The sequence below is a fragment of the Manis pentadactyla genome, chromosome 7 (assembly GCF_030020395.1).
Source record: "Manis pentadactyla isolate mManPen7 chromosome 7, mManPen7.hap1, whole genome shotgun sequence".
In the NCBI taxonomy this organism is placed as follows: domain Eukaryota; kingdom Metazoa; phylum Chordata; class Mammalia; order Pholidota; family Manidae; genus Manis; species Manis pentadactyla.
In genome coordinates this window covers 131,774,321-131,789,225 of record NC_080025.1, presented here as the reverse complement: position 1 = coordinate 131,789,225, position 14,905 = coordinate 131,774,321, and the positions used below count along the sequence as shown (strand labels likewise).

Below are 14,905 nucleotides of genomic sequence, written 5' to 3'. Positions count from 1 at the left end.
AGAGTGGCCGGTTTGGATTTTCCTCAGTGAGTAAACATGATTGAAATCTCTACCACATATCCCTGGCACCCAGTCTCCTGTTTTTTCCTCCTAAAGCTTTCCATCACGAATAAACAAAACTGTTGGCTGTGGGATACAGCCCCCGGTTGACTGCTTGGTTTTGATCTTGGAAGTGTGTCATAGACACCAGCTTCGCATTGCATCCAGCTGCCTCCTGGAGCGTGGCTGCCACCTGACGTGTGTCTGTGGTGACCCACAGGTGCTCTGGCACTTGTTGGTTCGCTGACTTACATTTTCCAGAGTGGAGGGATAACTGCAAGATTTACTGAGCAGAGAAACAGGAACCATTACACTCAGCCTAATAGTAATTTTTTGCTCTGAAAAAAGAAAATCTAATTACCTGCTCATCACTATGAAAAACTGGGTTCATCTGAGTAAGGAGACATGCCAACCTTCCTTTGAAGTAGACCATACATTCCAAAATATCTCTGGCAGAGTCTGGGGTCTGCTTCTGATTAGATAATTGACATAAAACCTCCCTCAAATAAACACTGAACCCTTCAAAAACAGAGAAGTACGGGAACAAAATGCATCTATGTTTTAAGTGGAAGGCCTTCTGCAATAATTAGTTATCAGAAAGCAGTTTAGTTTTCCTTTTGTCAGCTAGCATTGGGACCTAAAAAGCAAAAAAGATATGCAAGATGAAGTTCTAGTTGAAATTTCAGGTCAGTCTTCAATCTATTCTTGATGGACTCAGGTTTACTGTGGCCCTTAAGGGAGTTCTTCCACATTTTTGGTGTTCCATCCTCATTCCTCAGAACTAAGTTCATTGCTAATAAAATGTGAATCATGAAAAAGAAAATATTGTGTTCCCCTCAGAATATTCTGGTCTTTGCACTCAGAAGAGTATAAGCATACTGTGAGAAAAAAACAAAACAACTCAACTGTGTGTATGTGTGTCTTGCCTCATTCTACAAAGACTATGATCCTGTATATACAACTCAAAAACAGTTACCCAAGAAAAAGGGACAAATGGTAAATTCCTGTGGCTTTATTACAGAGATTATAGTTAAATGGGCTGAGGGTTACTGTGAGGAAAACAATTGTTTGAATATTCCTATCTTGTTGCCACGGACCTGTGACTTTCCAGGCAGATCCTATATGGGGAAATTAGAAACAATATCTTCTATCTTGAGAGGCCCCTTAAGTAATGGAATGAATAAGAGAATTCCTGCTTCACTTAGCTTTTTAAATACTTTGTGCCAATTGATTTCCGCTTTCCCACATGGTTTTACCATTTAGCTTTTGTATAAGCCATTAAATGAAATAATAACTTTGTTCAGTCCTTACCAGGTTATGAAGATAATCTTTCAGGAGAAATGTAATTTTAAAAAGAGCTCGGCTCCGGGTGTGAGTTTGACTCTGCAGTGTGGAGAAGCGCCCAATAAACTGTGCTCAGGTCCTTCCCTGTAAAAAGGATGGGTCCTCCAGGAAGGCTGCGGTTGTCCTGAATTTGTTTGTGTTTTAAAAAGTCCTTCCTACCTGAATAAGGCCTGTGGATTGTACCGATCTCAACTTCCTGGGTTTAGATACTACACTGTAGTTATATAAGATGTTGCTACTGGGGAAAACTGTGAAGGGTTCTTGGGGCCTCTCTGTACTATTTTTGTAACTGCATGCTAATCTATAATTATCTCAAAATAGAAAGTTAAAAAAAAGGAAAAAATAAATAAAAATGTCAGTGGTCAAAAAGGAGCAAATAAAGAAAAAATCCTTTCTAACCCACTCAGGAAAGTACATGCTTACCTGTGGAGACTATAATTGTTTGTTAAATAGAACCCTTTGACATACAGACGTGCCCCAGCAAGCCTGTCTACCTAGTACTCCTCCAGAGGTGCACTGTTGACAATCTTGACCCTACATGAGAAGACCAGAGATAAAATGAAGTAAAATAAAAATGAACCTGAAGCAAACACAACTTCCTAGCAAAGGTAAATGGCACTTCATTGTGCTGGTTATAACACTAACATTTCCTACAAGTAATCCAGTTCAACAAATCCTGTTTTTACTCCTTTGACAGCCACTCTTCAAAACCAAAAGGTAAATGACTATCAAGCCATGATGAAAACAGATTTCACCAGAGAAGTTCAAGGAAGCAAGTTCATTGTTCTACCTCCTGACCCAGTAGAGCCTTACCTACTGGAGCCATGGAATTACCACTGACGTGTAACTAGCCATTGGACCACTGGAAATGTCTCCTCCAGTACTTGGCTGACGATGTTGATCAGATGGCTGCACAGTTCACTTCAAAGTGTCTTACTCTCTAAATGTTATCTGTTCATTGGGAGACTCCAAAAAGCCTCTGGCCACTTGAGTCAAAGCAGCAACATGAACATACATCTCCCAGACTAATTGGTGTTCTATCTACACAACAGACAACTGCTCCTTAAATTGGCTGAACAGAAAGAGACCATTCAAGAAAGGCTTTGTTTCTGAGAATGTACACATGATCTAAGAATGACATCATAAGCTCTTTCAAATATTTTGATGTCGCTTTTAAATTGCAAGCTAAATATAATTAGTCAAGGTCCCACCTTTCCCAGCATGTGAAAGTTAATAAGTGGAAAATGAAGAAACTCCAGTAATTTCCTTCAATAAATGGTTGTCAGCTGACAAACTGAGACTGGGGCTGAAGGCTATGCCCAGGTCCCTATGTTTTCCTCAACTCTACCTAATACAGTGTCAGGAACACATCTGCTGATTTGAAATATCACTTATATAACCATACATCGAGATAAATTCCAATTTGATGTGAAATTTGCTTTGTTTTAAAAGTCTATTGTTTGGCATACAAGCCCTTGCACGTTTCCAGGAAAATACAGTACTAGGATTGAAGGATGATTGTTCCTGGGAAGAAAAGATCAAACTGAGCTAAAGGAGCAAACCCTTAGCTAGGCTGAAAGAAAGCAAAACAGCTCTGAGCAGAACTAGTACTCCAGATCTGGTCAGGAGGAGACGAGGTGAATTCATAACTGAGTGAACCTGGTTAACATGAGCGCAGTTAAAAGGAAGATTCTTAAGGAAATGATATTTCAAAGGGAATACACCAGTTAGAGGACTGATTTTTTTTTCAGATTGATTAGTAAATTTTGGTTTTGGGGGCATAGATTTTTTTTTTAATGTTTTGATAAGTTCTTTTGAGGATATTACATACTTACAAGTTATGGTAAATATTTGGTCTCTACTTTTATTCTTACTATGCAATTGGTTTAAATGCCAGATTTCTCCGTTTAGACAGTTCACTAGATTTACTCATTTCTGGTCAAACCCCTAATGATGTTAGCTTCTACAAGCTAAAGTACAACTTTGGACAGGAACCTCATAGACCCAAATATTCCCTCAACCTTATAAACCATAATAAATGGTGAAGGTCACCCCCTGATATCAATGATAAGACTATCATATTGATGACCCACCAGGGGCTTTCAAAATCCATCAGTTCATTTGAGGAACAGCACTGACGATCATGAACCTAAGGTGATGTCAAATGCCCAGCAGTGAGACCTCAGGGAGGTAAATAATATCATTATAATGCATTCGATCTGTACATCCATAACTTCATTTAATAAATACTCAAAAAGCAAGAATGATGTGTACCCAAATCCCAAGCAGAGCTTTCCTTATCGAGAAACAATGATCAGGGACTTTGCTGGGAGGCAGTGAGTCTGGAAGTGCCAGTAGCACTGGGAGAAAAGAGGGAAAAGTTCTACAACTTGAGCGTCAGCTGCAGAAATAACACACACACACATACATATACACGCACCCCTTGCTGCTTCTCGTTCTCTCTCATACGCATAGCAGCACACTGATAGCTGCTTCACTCACACATGTACATCTACATCCAGCTGTGTCTGTGGGTATCTCACTTCATCCACTGAGGCCCCAAGAGCTGAAACCAAGAGGCGGAAGAACCCCTGGTATCATGTGTCTAGACACGATGTGGACACAGTCACCTACAGCAACATGATCAAAAGCGCCAGAGCTGGCCCATGCTCCTGGCATTTGTCTTGACCCATTACCGGCAGTGGGGGAAGTGAAAAGCTAGGCCAAAGCACACTGAGGATGAAGGGTAGGACCAGGCACTCACATGGGCCACACCCAGAAAACAAGAGGACACACCCACAGATTTTGTAAGATACAAAGATTTCATTGAGTGTAAGGACAGGAAATAAAATGGAGCCAGGCCTCGTGTACAGGAACTGGAGTGAGAAAATGAGAAGCTGAGGGTAGTCCACCCTCTGGGGCCACATGCTGCCTGTCATCTGTGAGCCTGTTTTGTTTTCTCATGACCAAGTTTTGGCTTACGCATCTCGCACATGCCCCTGCATGGTCATTCATCTCAACTCCACTTCATAAGCTCTCAGCTCCAGGCCCATCATCAGCTACCAACTGACCCTCGTCTTAGTTCAGATTCTCAAGAGACAGAATCTGCTAGGCTCAACTTACCCATGTTTGGGCAGGGAGCTCTCCCACAGCCATGCCATAGGTGAGCCTGATGTGGTGGTTGGCTTTGGGCTAACATCCACCCACAGTTCCTCTAGCTTTGGCCAAAGGATTGAGGTTATGATCCATTCCTCATGCAGAGGCTAAGGGGGATCAGCCAATGATAGATCAAATATTTGGCTCATGACATTTAGCCTCTTGCCTATCTGATTTCTGGCCTGCACTATAGTCCAACTACCTAGTGCCATCGGTGAGGATCTGGGCCATGAACCAAGTCAGGATGTGGCCATCTCAGGATGGCTGATAAATGACAAGAGTGTCATTTATCCAGTCTAGGGCCAGAATATTAAACTTAAAGTAAGAGTTAATCCTGGAAAAAGAACTGCTTGTGCAGGAGGGGTCCTTGCTTTCTCACAGTTGAGATTATTTGACATTTGCTTATTAGCCAAAGTGAACCAGAGATTGGGATCTTTTTAGGCCAGAAGGGCAGTGCTGGTTGAAAACAATCCCATCATACTTAATGTCCTTAAAGTTTATAACTTGACAGATGACTGGTGACTAATAACATATATAATATTAACTTCGCAGAGTTGGACTATGTCACATTGTCTCATGCATGCAATTGGTCAGTAAGGAAGGAAAGAGATGAGATAGAAAAGATACAGTGGCTGACATAAAAAAGAAAGAAATCCTGCCATTTATGACAGGATGGATGGACCTAGAGGGTATTGTGCTAAGTTAAATTAAGCCAGGTGGAAAAAGACAAATACCATTTGATTTCACTTATGTGTGGAATCTACAAACAAAACAAAATGAATAAAATAGCAGAAGACCCTTAGGCACTGAGAAGTGACTGGTAATAACCATGTGGCAGGGGTTGGGATGGGCAGGTAGGGAGGGGGAGGGGAATAAAGGGGCACAAAAATTCTCAGTCATAACATGTTGGTCATGGGGATGGAAGTGCAGCATGGAGAATACTGTCAATGATTCTGTAACATCTTTCTATGTTGACAGATAGTAACTGCACTAGTCGGGATGAGGACTTAATACAATGGGTAACCGGTGAACCACTAGGTTGTATACTCGAAACTAATATAAGATTGTATGTCAACAATACTTCAATAAAAAAAAAGAAAAGAAAAGATATAGTGACTGAAAGCCAAACTGCTAGATTCTTTTCAGGTGAATCTATACTGGTTATTTTTTTCTAGGCTACCTTTATATCAAATATATCCTGGTGTTTGTTTTTTTCCAAAGATCTAAAAGAGCAATTCACTTTGATTTTTCGGACCTTCTGATATTCCCCCTAAATTTGAAATTCTCTTTTAGAATTGCTGGTGAATAGCTATTGAAAATTGAAATTATATATTGAACTATATTACAAAATATAATGCAATCAAGCATGCCTTTCTCTTTTAAAATTACTTATGACACATGTTTCCTGCCTGATACTTACTCTACAGAGCAAAAAATTGATACAGATAGTTTGGAATCAAAGGGTGGCAGAGTCGCATTATTCTAGACAGTTTGTTCCCAAATAAATGCCTATTAGTTGACCTTTCTGAGTTTTACTTTTCTCCAACTAGTCTGCATTGCCAGTGGGCTGATTTTCTTAACTCTCAAAATCACCTAAGCCAGCTTTGTGTTGGAAGGCCACTAACCATGCTGCCAGTCCTCTTCTTGACAGCACTAGCTCTTCACATCCTGCCTCATCCAGTTCTCCCAGAATCTGACACCACGATTGTATTCACCCAGGTTCACCAAGAAGCAGGTGCCAAGAGGGCATTAGACATGCAGAAGATTCATTAGAGAAAATACCTCTGCAGGAAGATGAGGAAAGAGCCAAGAGAGGCTGAGGGAGTCGCCAGAGCAGGATGCAGTTCTGGCCTTCGTGATGGGGAGGAAAGGAAGGCGGGGGAAGTGTCTTAGACTGGAGTGCAATTCTAAGAAAGTCAGACAGGCCCCTGGGAGACTGCACAGCAAAGTGGCCTATCAGAGGAGCCCCACATCTCCCAGGAAGCAGGCCTGCTGCTCCTTTTGAAGGGTGGCTTCAGCAAGGACGTGGATTCTAAGTCCAGCTGCTGAGCCATCAGTCAATTAGACTTGCAGGAGCGGAAGATCTGAGAGGCCATTATCATGGCCCTGACTCAAGGTCACCTTCTCCTTATTCCTGGACATTCCCATTATAATCAGGTCAGTGAATTCTCCATATCATCTCACAACAATATCTGTGTTGTTGCTTTTTTTTTCTTTATAAAGGTAATTTTAATGATCGAGTATTAATTATAATTTATTAGGTGTTTATGTGTGTTGTTGCTTTTTTACATAAATACTTTCATTTGAAATGTTTTATTTCTTTTTTCTCAATCCTTCAAACTCCATCTCCTTCAAGAAATCTTCCTGGGTCCTTACAGCTTCCATTTAACTTCCCCTTTTCTGGAAAGGGTCGGTTCCTACCTTCTATCATTTAGTTACATGCCATTTTACCTTGCTTTCTCTGGCTTCATGTGTGGCCAGTTTCTAACAATCTCAAAGTCCCTGGCTTTGCCTTTTTCTATAATGTTCTCAGGGCTTACCACAGTATCATCAAAGAAAATACGGTTAACTGAAAATGATTATCATTCTTAGTAAGGCAAACAAGTATACATGGAAATTAAAATCTTTTAAGTAAGTCTCAGGTTAGTATCAAACACATATTTTCTAACTCAACCATCATATGTTCTCTAAGAGTTCTTAAATTGAAGCCTCCTGAAGCTGATCAGAATCACTATTCCCTTACAGAACAAGACAGCTCCACTGACTAAGTGCACTGCAGGACCAACTGCAATCAGAAACAGTGGTTGCTTCAGGTGGAGGGATGAAGCAGGACACTGCTTTTGAGGGCCACTGAATCACACTGAAGTTTGGGGCTGGTCCCAAACATACAAGCACAGGTGCAAAGCTTGTGGTCAGTTAAGATGGTCTCTCAGACTTTGGTGAACAGTGAGGTGGGCCAGGCTCAGGGGAGCTGTGGCTTGGCCCTTGGACTGATCTATCAGGGTGGGTTATGCCAAGTCACAGATGATGGTGAAGTCCAGTCCGAAATACAGAGGGCAAGGGTTGGGCTGAGGCTGCAAACGGGAGTGAGTGTAAAATTCAGGAGGGAGAAGTCTGTTGAGGAGAGTTGTAGAATGGGAACAGAAACTGCTTCTCACTGTGTTTGCTTGTCTGCTTTTCCCAGTGCAAAATCTTGAAAGATTTATCAGTCACTCAAGCCCTCATTCATTCATTCATTCATTTTCCTGAACATATTATAGGACAATGCTAGGACTAGGGCCACACACAAGAGCAAGGTGAAGTTTAAGTTGTGTGGGAGACTGTCAAGCAAATAGGTTATTAAACCACAGTGAGATAAGAGCTGAAAAGAGGGAATGATCATTATGCAGGAGGGCAGGTGATTCCTAGAGTGATAAGTGCTCCCAGGATATAACCCTGTCCCAAGCATCCACCCAGCCCTCAGTAGGAGGGAAAAGGAGCCCCTTCCTGGAAGGAAACCCCACCCTCTTCTGCAATAGTTCCAGTCTCACCATTATAGTCTGCAGGAGAGACTATCAGGACTGATTGTATCAGGCCCTGCATTTTGCAGAACTCCCAAGACCTCCAGGCCTTCCTGCTGCACTCCTTTTCCCATACCCAGCTGGCTTTGTGCAGCTCCAGCTTTGATGCTAGAACTCACCATCAGTCATCAGTCAAGACCCTATACCTCAACTCTTCTTTGAATGTTCCCTCTAACTACATGTTTCATATATCCCCTTACGATCTACAGTCCTTCTGACATCCACACCCTTGCATCACAGAGTTTGGAAGTGGAGGAGGTATCCTCCTTGCTGCTCTTTGCTATTTTTCATCTCTAGTTTCTCTCTAAAAAACCACCTTCTCCTCCTAGTTGCAGTTATTTTACTGATCCCTGCATTACTCCCCTTCATTTCTAGAAGATTTTAGCTCCCGGTTGTAACTCTTTTCAATACGCTATCTGCTATAATTCTCAGTCATTTCAAATATTCATGTACATGATCCTTCAACTACCCTGGTCTCTTAATTCCTTGAGCTCCTTTCCTCCAATGACCTTGTCATCCAACATACCTCAGTCCCCCCACCTCCTTTCCCAGATGACAATCTATGAGTCATCACTCTGAACACTACTTTCCATGTATCAGGCAGGCAGCTGAGACCAGCTGGAGGAAAATACATAGCTAAGCTGAATGGTTTTACTTAAAATTCATTACCACTAATGTCAAGTGGGTTCCTAGCACTACCTGGCAATTTTACTACATTTCTCAAGCCCAAACATCCTCTCTTCTTTTAAAACCTTCCAAACCTCCTCTTCTCCTCCTATGCTTATTACCTCCTAATTCACTGAAAAAATGGAGGCATCAGATGAAAAGTTCACAGGCTCCACCACCATCTTTTCCAGTCTACCTACAGCCAAATCCAGATAGCTTTTCCTCCTGCAACGATGCCTTACTGGTCTGTGCTCCTATCTAAAGTCAGTTCTCCCACTTATGCTCTGGGTTCCATCTTCTTTTACTTACTGAAGGGCCTTGTTCTAGCAATTGTTACTTCTCTTCTGCATCATCAATTAATCTCTCTCCACCGGATTATTCCCAATCATCATACAAGGGTGCCTAAATATAACTTATCTTAAATTAAGAAAAGAAAAAGGAATCCTCATTAAACCCACTTTCCTTTCCCAGCAATTATTCTAATCCTTTGCTTCTCTTTCAACAAAAATTCTAGAAAGAGTTGTCTCTACTTACGGCTCCTACTTCTTTTCCACCCATCCTCTCTTTGAATCTGTGCCAATCAGGCTTTTTCTCTGTCATCCCCTTAACTCTTTTCAAGATCATCAATATTTCCACACTGCCAAATCCAGTAAGCAATTCTCATTCATTGTCTTCCTTAACCTATCAGCATTTGATCAACCTCCCAGTTGATCACTTCTTCCTTTTGGAAGTCCTTTCTTCACTTGGCTTCTAACATACCACACCTTCCTCATTTCCTTCTTACTCCCTTGGCATTCTTCTTGGTCTCCTTTGCTGGTTCCTGGTCTTCACTCTGATCTTTAAATGTTTGAAGACTCCAGAAATTGTCCTGGGACTGTGTTCCTCTATCTTACTCACTGCCTTGATCTAATCTTGTCTCTTGGCATTAAATATCATGCAAATGCTGATGAAATATATATCTTCACCCAGGATCTTTTCTCTGAACCCCACACTTGTACATCCAATTGACAATTTAACAATTCCCATCAGATGTATAATTGTCATATCATATTTAAAGAGTTCAAAACTGAACTACTGATTATCACCCCCACAACTCTTCTTCCTACATTTTTCCTAAACTTGGTAAATGAAAACTCCATTCTTCTGGTTTTTTGGACCAAAAATCCTGAGCTCATTTTTTGCTCCTCTTTCCAGTGGTATGCTGGTAAGCTTGTAACAGCAGGCTCTCAGCTCTGAAGTGTGAGCATCAGGAGAAGGCCCAACTTTCCTGTGTAAATACTCTCCTCATTATCTATTTCTAGCTACAAACGTCACATCATTGAACACTTCATTGGGAAGCTATGCATAGTGGCTCACCATTATGTAGTATTTCCACCATATAGATACAAAGGGTATAAATAACTTTCAGAGCATGAATAATTGTAAAATGTAGTAAAATTATTGGGAAGTGATAAAGTTGGGGTATTTTTTTACCCTTGTTTTAATATAACTAATTTAACTATATGTTTATATCATTTAATTTGTAATACAACATGTGTTTAACAACTAGCTCATGAAATTCCTAAACACTGAACTCCTGGTTCTCCCAAGCCCTAATGAACTGACTCTAGCATACCACAGCCTCTTTCTCTTTCATTTTCCAATTCATTAACAAATCCTGATATTCTATATTCAAAATATATACCTAGAATCTGATCACTTTTCATTTTTTCCATCACCACCACCCTAAATAGAGCAATCATTATCTTTCAGTTCCCCTGCACAACCCTCCCTTCTGTCCTCAGCCTAGGGGCCAGATGTAAACTCTAAGACACCTCATATCACTCTTGATCACAACTTTCCAACCACTTCCTGATTCATACAGAATAAAATCCAAAGTTCAACAAATGGCCTAGAGGGCACTTCCTAAAAGAATGGGGAAAAAAGAAGGCAGAGTGGAGGGGGAAGGAGAAGACAAATGAAGAGGGGTAGAAGGAAGGAAACAAAGGGAGAAATAAAAAGGAAAGAAACAAACAAGTGGTACGGACAAGTGGGGCTGTGAGAGTTGAGAGGTACATCATCATACAGGAGTGGGGGAGAACTTCCTGGAGAATGGGGCCAGCACGTGGTCCTTGGGATACACAATCAACTGAACCCCAATGTTGTCTTCTGTTGGTTCAGTCATTCTGCTTTGTTCCAGTTTTGGCAGAAGTACTTAGAATTGGGGAAGACATTCTTCTTCTTTCTTTATAGAGAACAAAACAACTTTCCACCATCCCAAGCTAGATTGCCAAAGAGATAATCACGAGCAGCGGGGGAGCAATGGTGGCACCAGGATCACTGTCCTGACATTCCCAGTAATAGCTTGGTCTCACAAAAATGGCTAATTGCAAATATTTGATAAGTGCTTAAAAGTTTTCCCCAAAGCTCTAAGCCCTAGGGGAAGATAGAGTGTTCCCAGGCCAGACTAAAACCTTTTAACCTTAAGTCCCTTAAACATAAATATGTTGCCAAGATGCTGAGTGGATATTTAAATCATCCACTTCCTGTTTCAGTGCTATCTCTCTGCTTTGGAGAGGAACCAAAAATGTTTCATTCCTTTGGCACTGCTTTCTTCATTTAAAAAGGATTTATACTTCAGGGGTTTTGACTCCAGAAAAAAAAAAAGAGCACATATTTTGGATGTCAGATTCTGAATATTTTGACCCTTTCAAACAAAAATGCACTACTCCATAGCCAGTGGGGTGAGAGAACCAGAACAGAAGTAGAACAAGTCCAAAAGACAAGCAAAGAGGGAAAACTGGCTTACCTACAATAATTTGTTTAGGAAACATTAACAATAGCTTATCTAAGAAGCTGATTTTTGCTAGGTCACTCGTAACAGTTTTGTTTTAAATGTAACTTAAGATAATCTAAGTGTTTCCATCAAGCCCGAGCTATCAGTCAATTTAACTTCAGATGTGAGAGAACACATCCATGGCTAGTTTTATGAGATTTTCATTCAAATGAATAGGAGTAAGTAGAAGGTTCTGAGTGATGCCTCTTGGACAGAGAGGTTTCTTTGCAGGTTCTCAACCAGGATGAGGGTTGCTGAGGAGGGAGCAGAGATCATTTCAGCATCCGAGCTATCAGTCAATTTAACTTCAGATGTGAGAGAACACATCCATGGCTAGTTTTATGAGATTTTCATTCAAATGAATAGGAGTAAGTAGAAGGTTCTGAGTGATGCCTCTTGGACAGAGAGGTTTCTTTGCAGGTTCTCAACCAGGATGAGGGTTGCTGAGGAGGGAGCAGAGATCATTTCAGCATCCCAAGTAGCAGAACTATCCACGCTATCAGCCTGTCTCTCCAGCTGTTTTGATTGTAGTTGGCAATCACTCTTCCCCGGTGAGATTCCCCAGGGAGACAGGATACTATTAGAAGTTTCACTACAGTGTCAGTGAACATTCTTGCCTTCAACTACTTGAATTCAATTTTGCATCTGTTGATTTTCTACTTTGTGCTTGAAGTTGTACTTGGCAATTGAATTGAGGGCAGGATATACAAAGATCAATAAAAATTGTTCCTCTGGATGGTGAAATAGACAGAAAACAGTAGCAATCTGTATTGGTCAGATATAACTCAAGGAGGAGGAAAAGAAGTAGAAACAGCTGTGGGAACCCAGGAAGCAAAATATTAATTCCAACTGGGGCAATAAGGAGGCATATGAGTTGAACCTTGAATTATGGATTGACTTTCCATCAGTAGCAAGTGAATGGAAAAGTACCCAATACCAAGGGAACAGTCTTCTTGGCTGACAGCTCATGCTGAGACACATGCTCATGGGAAAATATGTATGTAACCTGGATGTTTAGTCATTCCTGCAATGCCCAGGAGCTGCCAGACTTGCCCACACACCTAGACGCTGCACTGTCAGCTAAAAGGGGATGGGCAGCACTCTCAGACTGAGAATGCAAAGGCTGAGAACAGAACGAAGGCCAGAGCAGACCTCACAGGTAAACTTTGGGATTCATTAAACTGGGATTCATTCATAAAATAGAGACATGCTATTTCAAAAACTGTCACACACTTAGGCGCAGGAAAAGAGAAGGCCTCCTTCCACCACAAGGGGGAGCACCAATGAAGGAGTCAATGGTTTGATCCTCTCACTGGCCAGTTCAATGGTTGCAGACGGTAGCTCTCACCGCATAGAGCCATGTCAAAGGGCATGCTGCTGTCCTGGGGTGCTGAGCAAGAGTATGTGGACTATCAGAAAAATAACATACACATATCCTACTGATAGTGAGTTCATACTACATATTCTTGTAAATAAATCATGGTATAATTATAACCAACTGGAAGAAGGGAGAATAGATCCCTTCCTTACCAGGCATAACCTGGCAGTTCAAAGGTGTGTCAGAAACTGGGAAAATTTAGAAAACCCTCATTATGACAGCTAAGAGTAACCCACTGTTAGATTTGCCATCTCCAACTATTTGATTTATTTCATATGGGTAAGACTTAAGTCTATTGCTGAAAATACAGGATTAGGCCAGTTGGGTTGATTAGACAGCATCTGGCAACTAGTCATAATATGTTCACTTTTAGTAAGCATTTATGATCCTTAAGTTTATGCTACTTCTGAGAATAATATTCACCAATTTAAATGCTTTTATAAAAATTCAATATCTACTAAGTGTTTTGGTGACCTTACTATATCTGTAAACCATCCAAGATTCCTTTTAAAAGTTTATCGTCTTTGGTTTTCTAAATATTGTCAAAAGATGGGGAAAAAACCCTTAAGCTCTAGGGTGTTCATGTGGAATTTGGCTCCCATGTCCCATTTCTGTCTGTATAGCTTAATTTTTTTCTAGCAATGAAAATATGTTCTCATCACCTCTACAATACAAAGCAAAATGTTGGCTCACAGCCTTTTGCGATTGTGAGTAAGCTGTCAAGGCACCAATATTTTAGTGGCTCCAAAGCTGATTTGAGGGAATTTTAATCTTATTGTCTTTGTTTTCTGATGTGACTACCCTAAACCTCTCTTTTCATGTTGGGAAATAAATAATGAAAGACATGACTAAAACTGACAGTCAAAATATAGACAACTGTATCCTGTTGAATGTACACTTTGTTCTAGATGAAGTTACGTTCTCCTGGAGAAGACATGAGCTGGAGGTAACATCTATTCAGCATGGTAAAAAATTTATGGCTACAAAGGGAGGGAACTAATATTTACCAAATCCCTACAGACTCTCGGTGAAGTTATTTATACATTTCATTTGGTTTTTGTAATTCCCACAACCACCATTTTACAGATGAGGAAATGGAAGCTCAAAAAAGATTGTACATAGGTTTTACAGCTCACACAGACTCCTTGCCTTTTGTAGGATACCAGGTTCTCTCTTGTCTGTCAATTCTAATCTATCAGGTTCAGCTGCCTGGAATACTGCATTGAAGAGAATTCTGAAGCCATGAGAAAGAATGCTATTTTAGTTAGCAATGCCAGTCAAAGGCCAGGAGCAAGATTGGCAGCAGGTAGATTATTTGGGTCCCCAGTATTATACATGGATCTTTATTGGTAGATACATGTAGCTTGAATGTAGGGGGCTGGGAGGAATATAAAATCCTCATGGATTCTAGCTTTGAGAATATTATTGCCTTAGTAAATACAGATCTTCTATGAGTTAGTCTTTCCCCGGGTTGTACTATTTTTTTTACCATTATTTTATCTTCGTCCAAAAATCGTATCCACTTTTTTTTAGCCCTTAGGAATGAGTCCCTCATTAACTATATTTGAAGAGTTATCTCAGTGTTATGATTAATGCTATATTATTGGAAATTTATTTTTAATTTTAATTACAGTATAGACAGTGTAATCTATACATATATGTATAAATTAATTCTAATCTGTACCCTAGGAACTGTTAGTATATGAAGTACTCTAGTCAGCAGTACATGCTGCAGAAAAACTTGGGCTTCAAATATCTCTATCTAAATTCATACTGGAAGGCCTGTAAATTAGCATAAAGGGCATAGAAATAATTTTTCATTTGGCAAATGAGTGCTATTTACTATATGTAATTATGTTGGCTAGATAGGTCTGTTCAGGTATCTCCATCCTTATGTGTACAGGGATTAAAAATCTGGCAAACTGCATGTAGGGGCATGCCATAAGG

The 14,905-nt window shown here is 40.5% G+C and overlaps 1 protein-coding gene across 4 annotated transcripts in view; it reads right to left on the bottom strand.

The window, feature by feature from the left end:
- Positions 1-14,905, bottom strand: part of CALD1 (caldesmon 1) — a 189,873-nt gene that overhangs the window by 153,661 nt on the left and 21,307 nt on the right. The window lies entirely within an intron of this gene.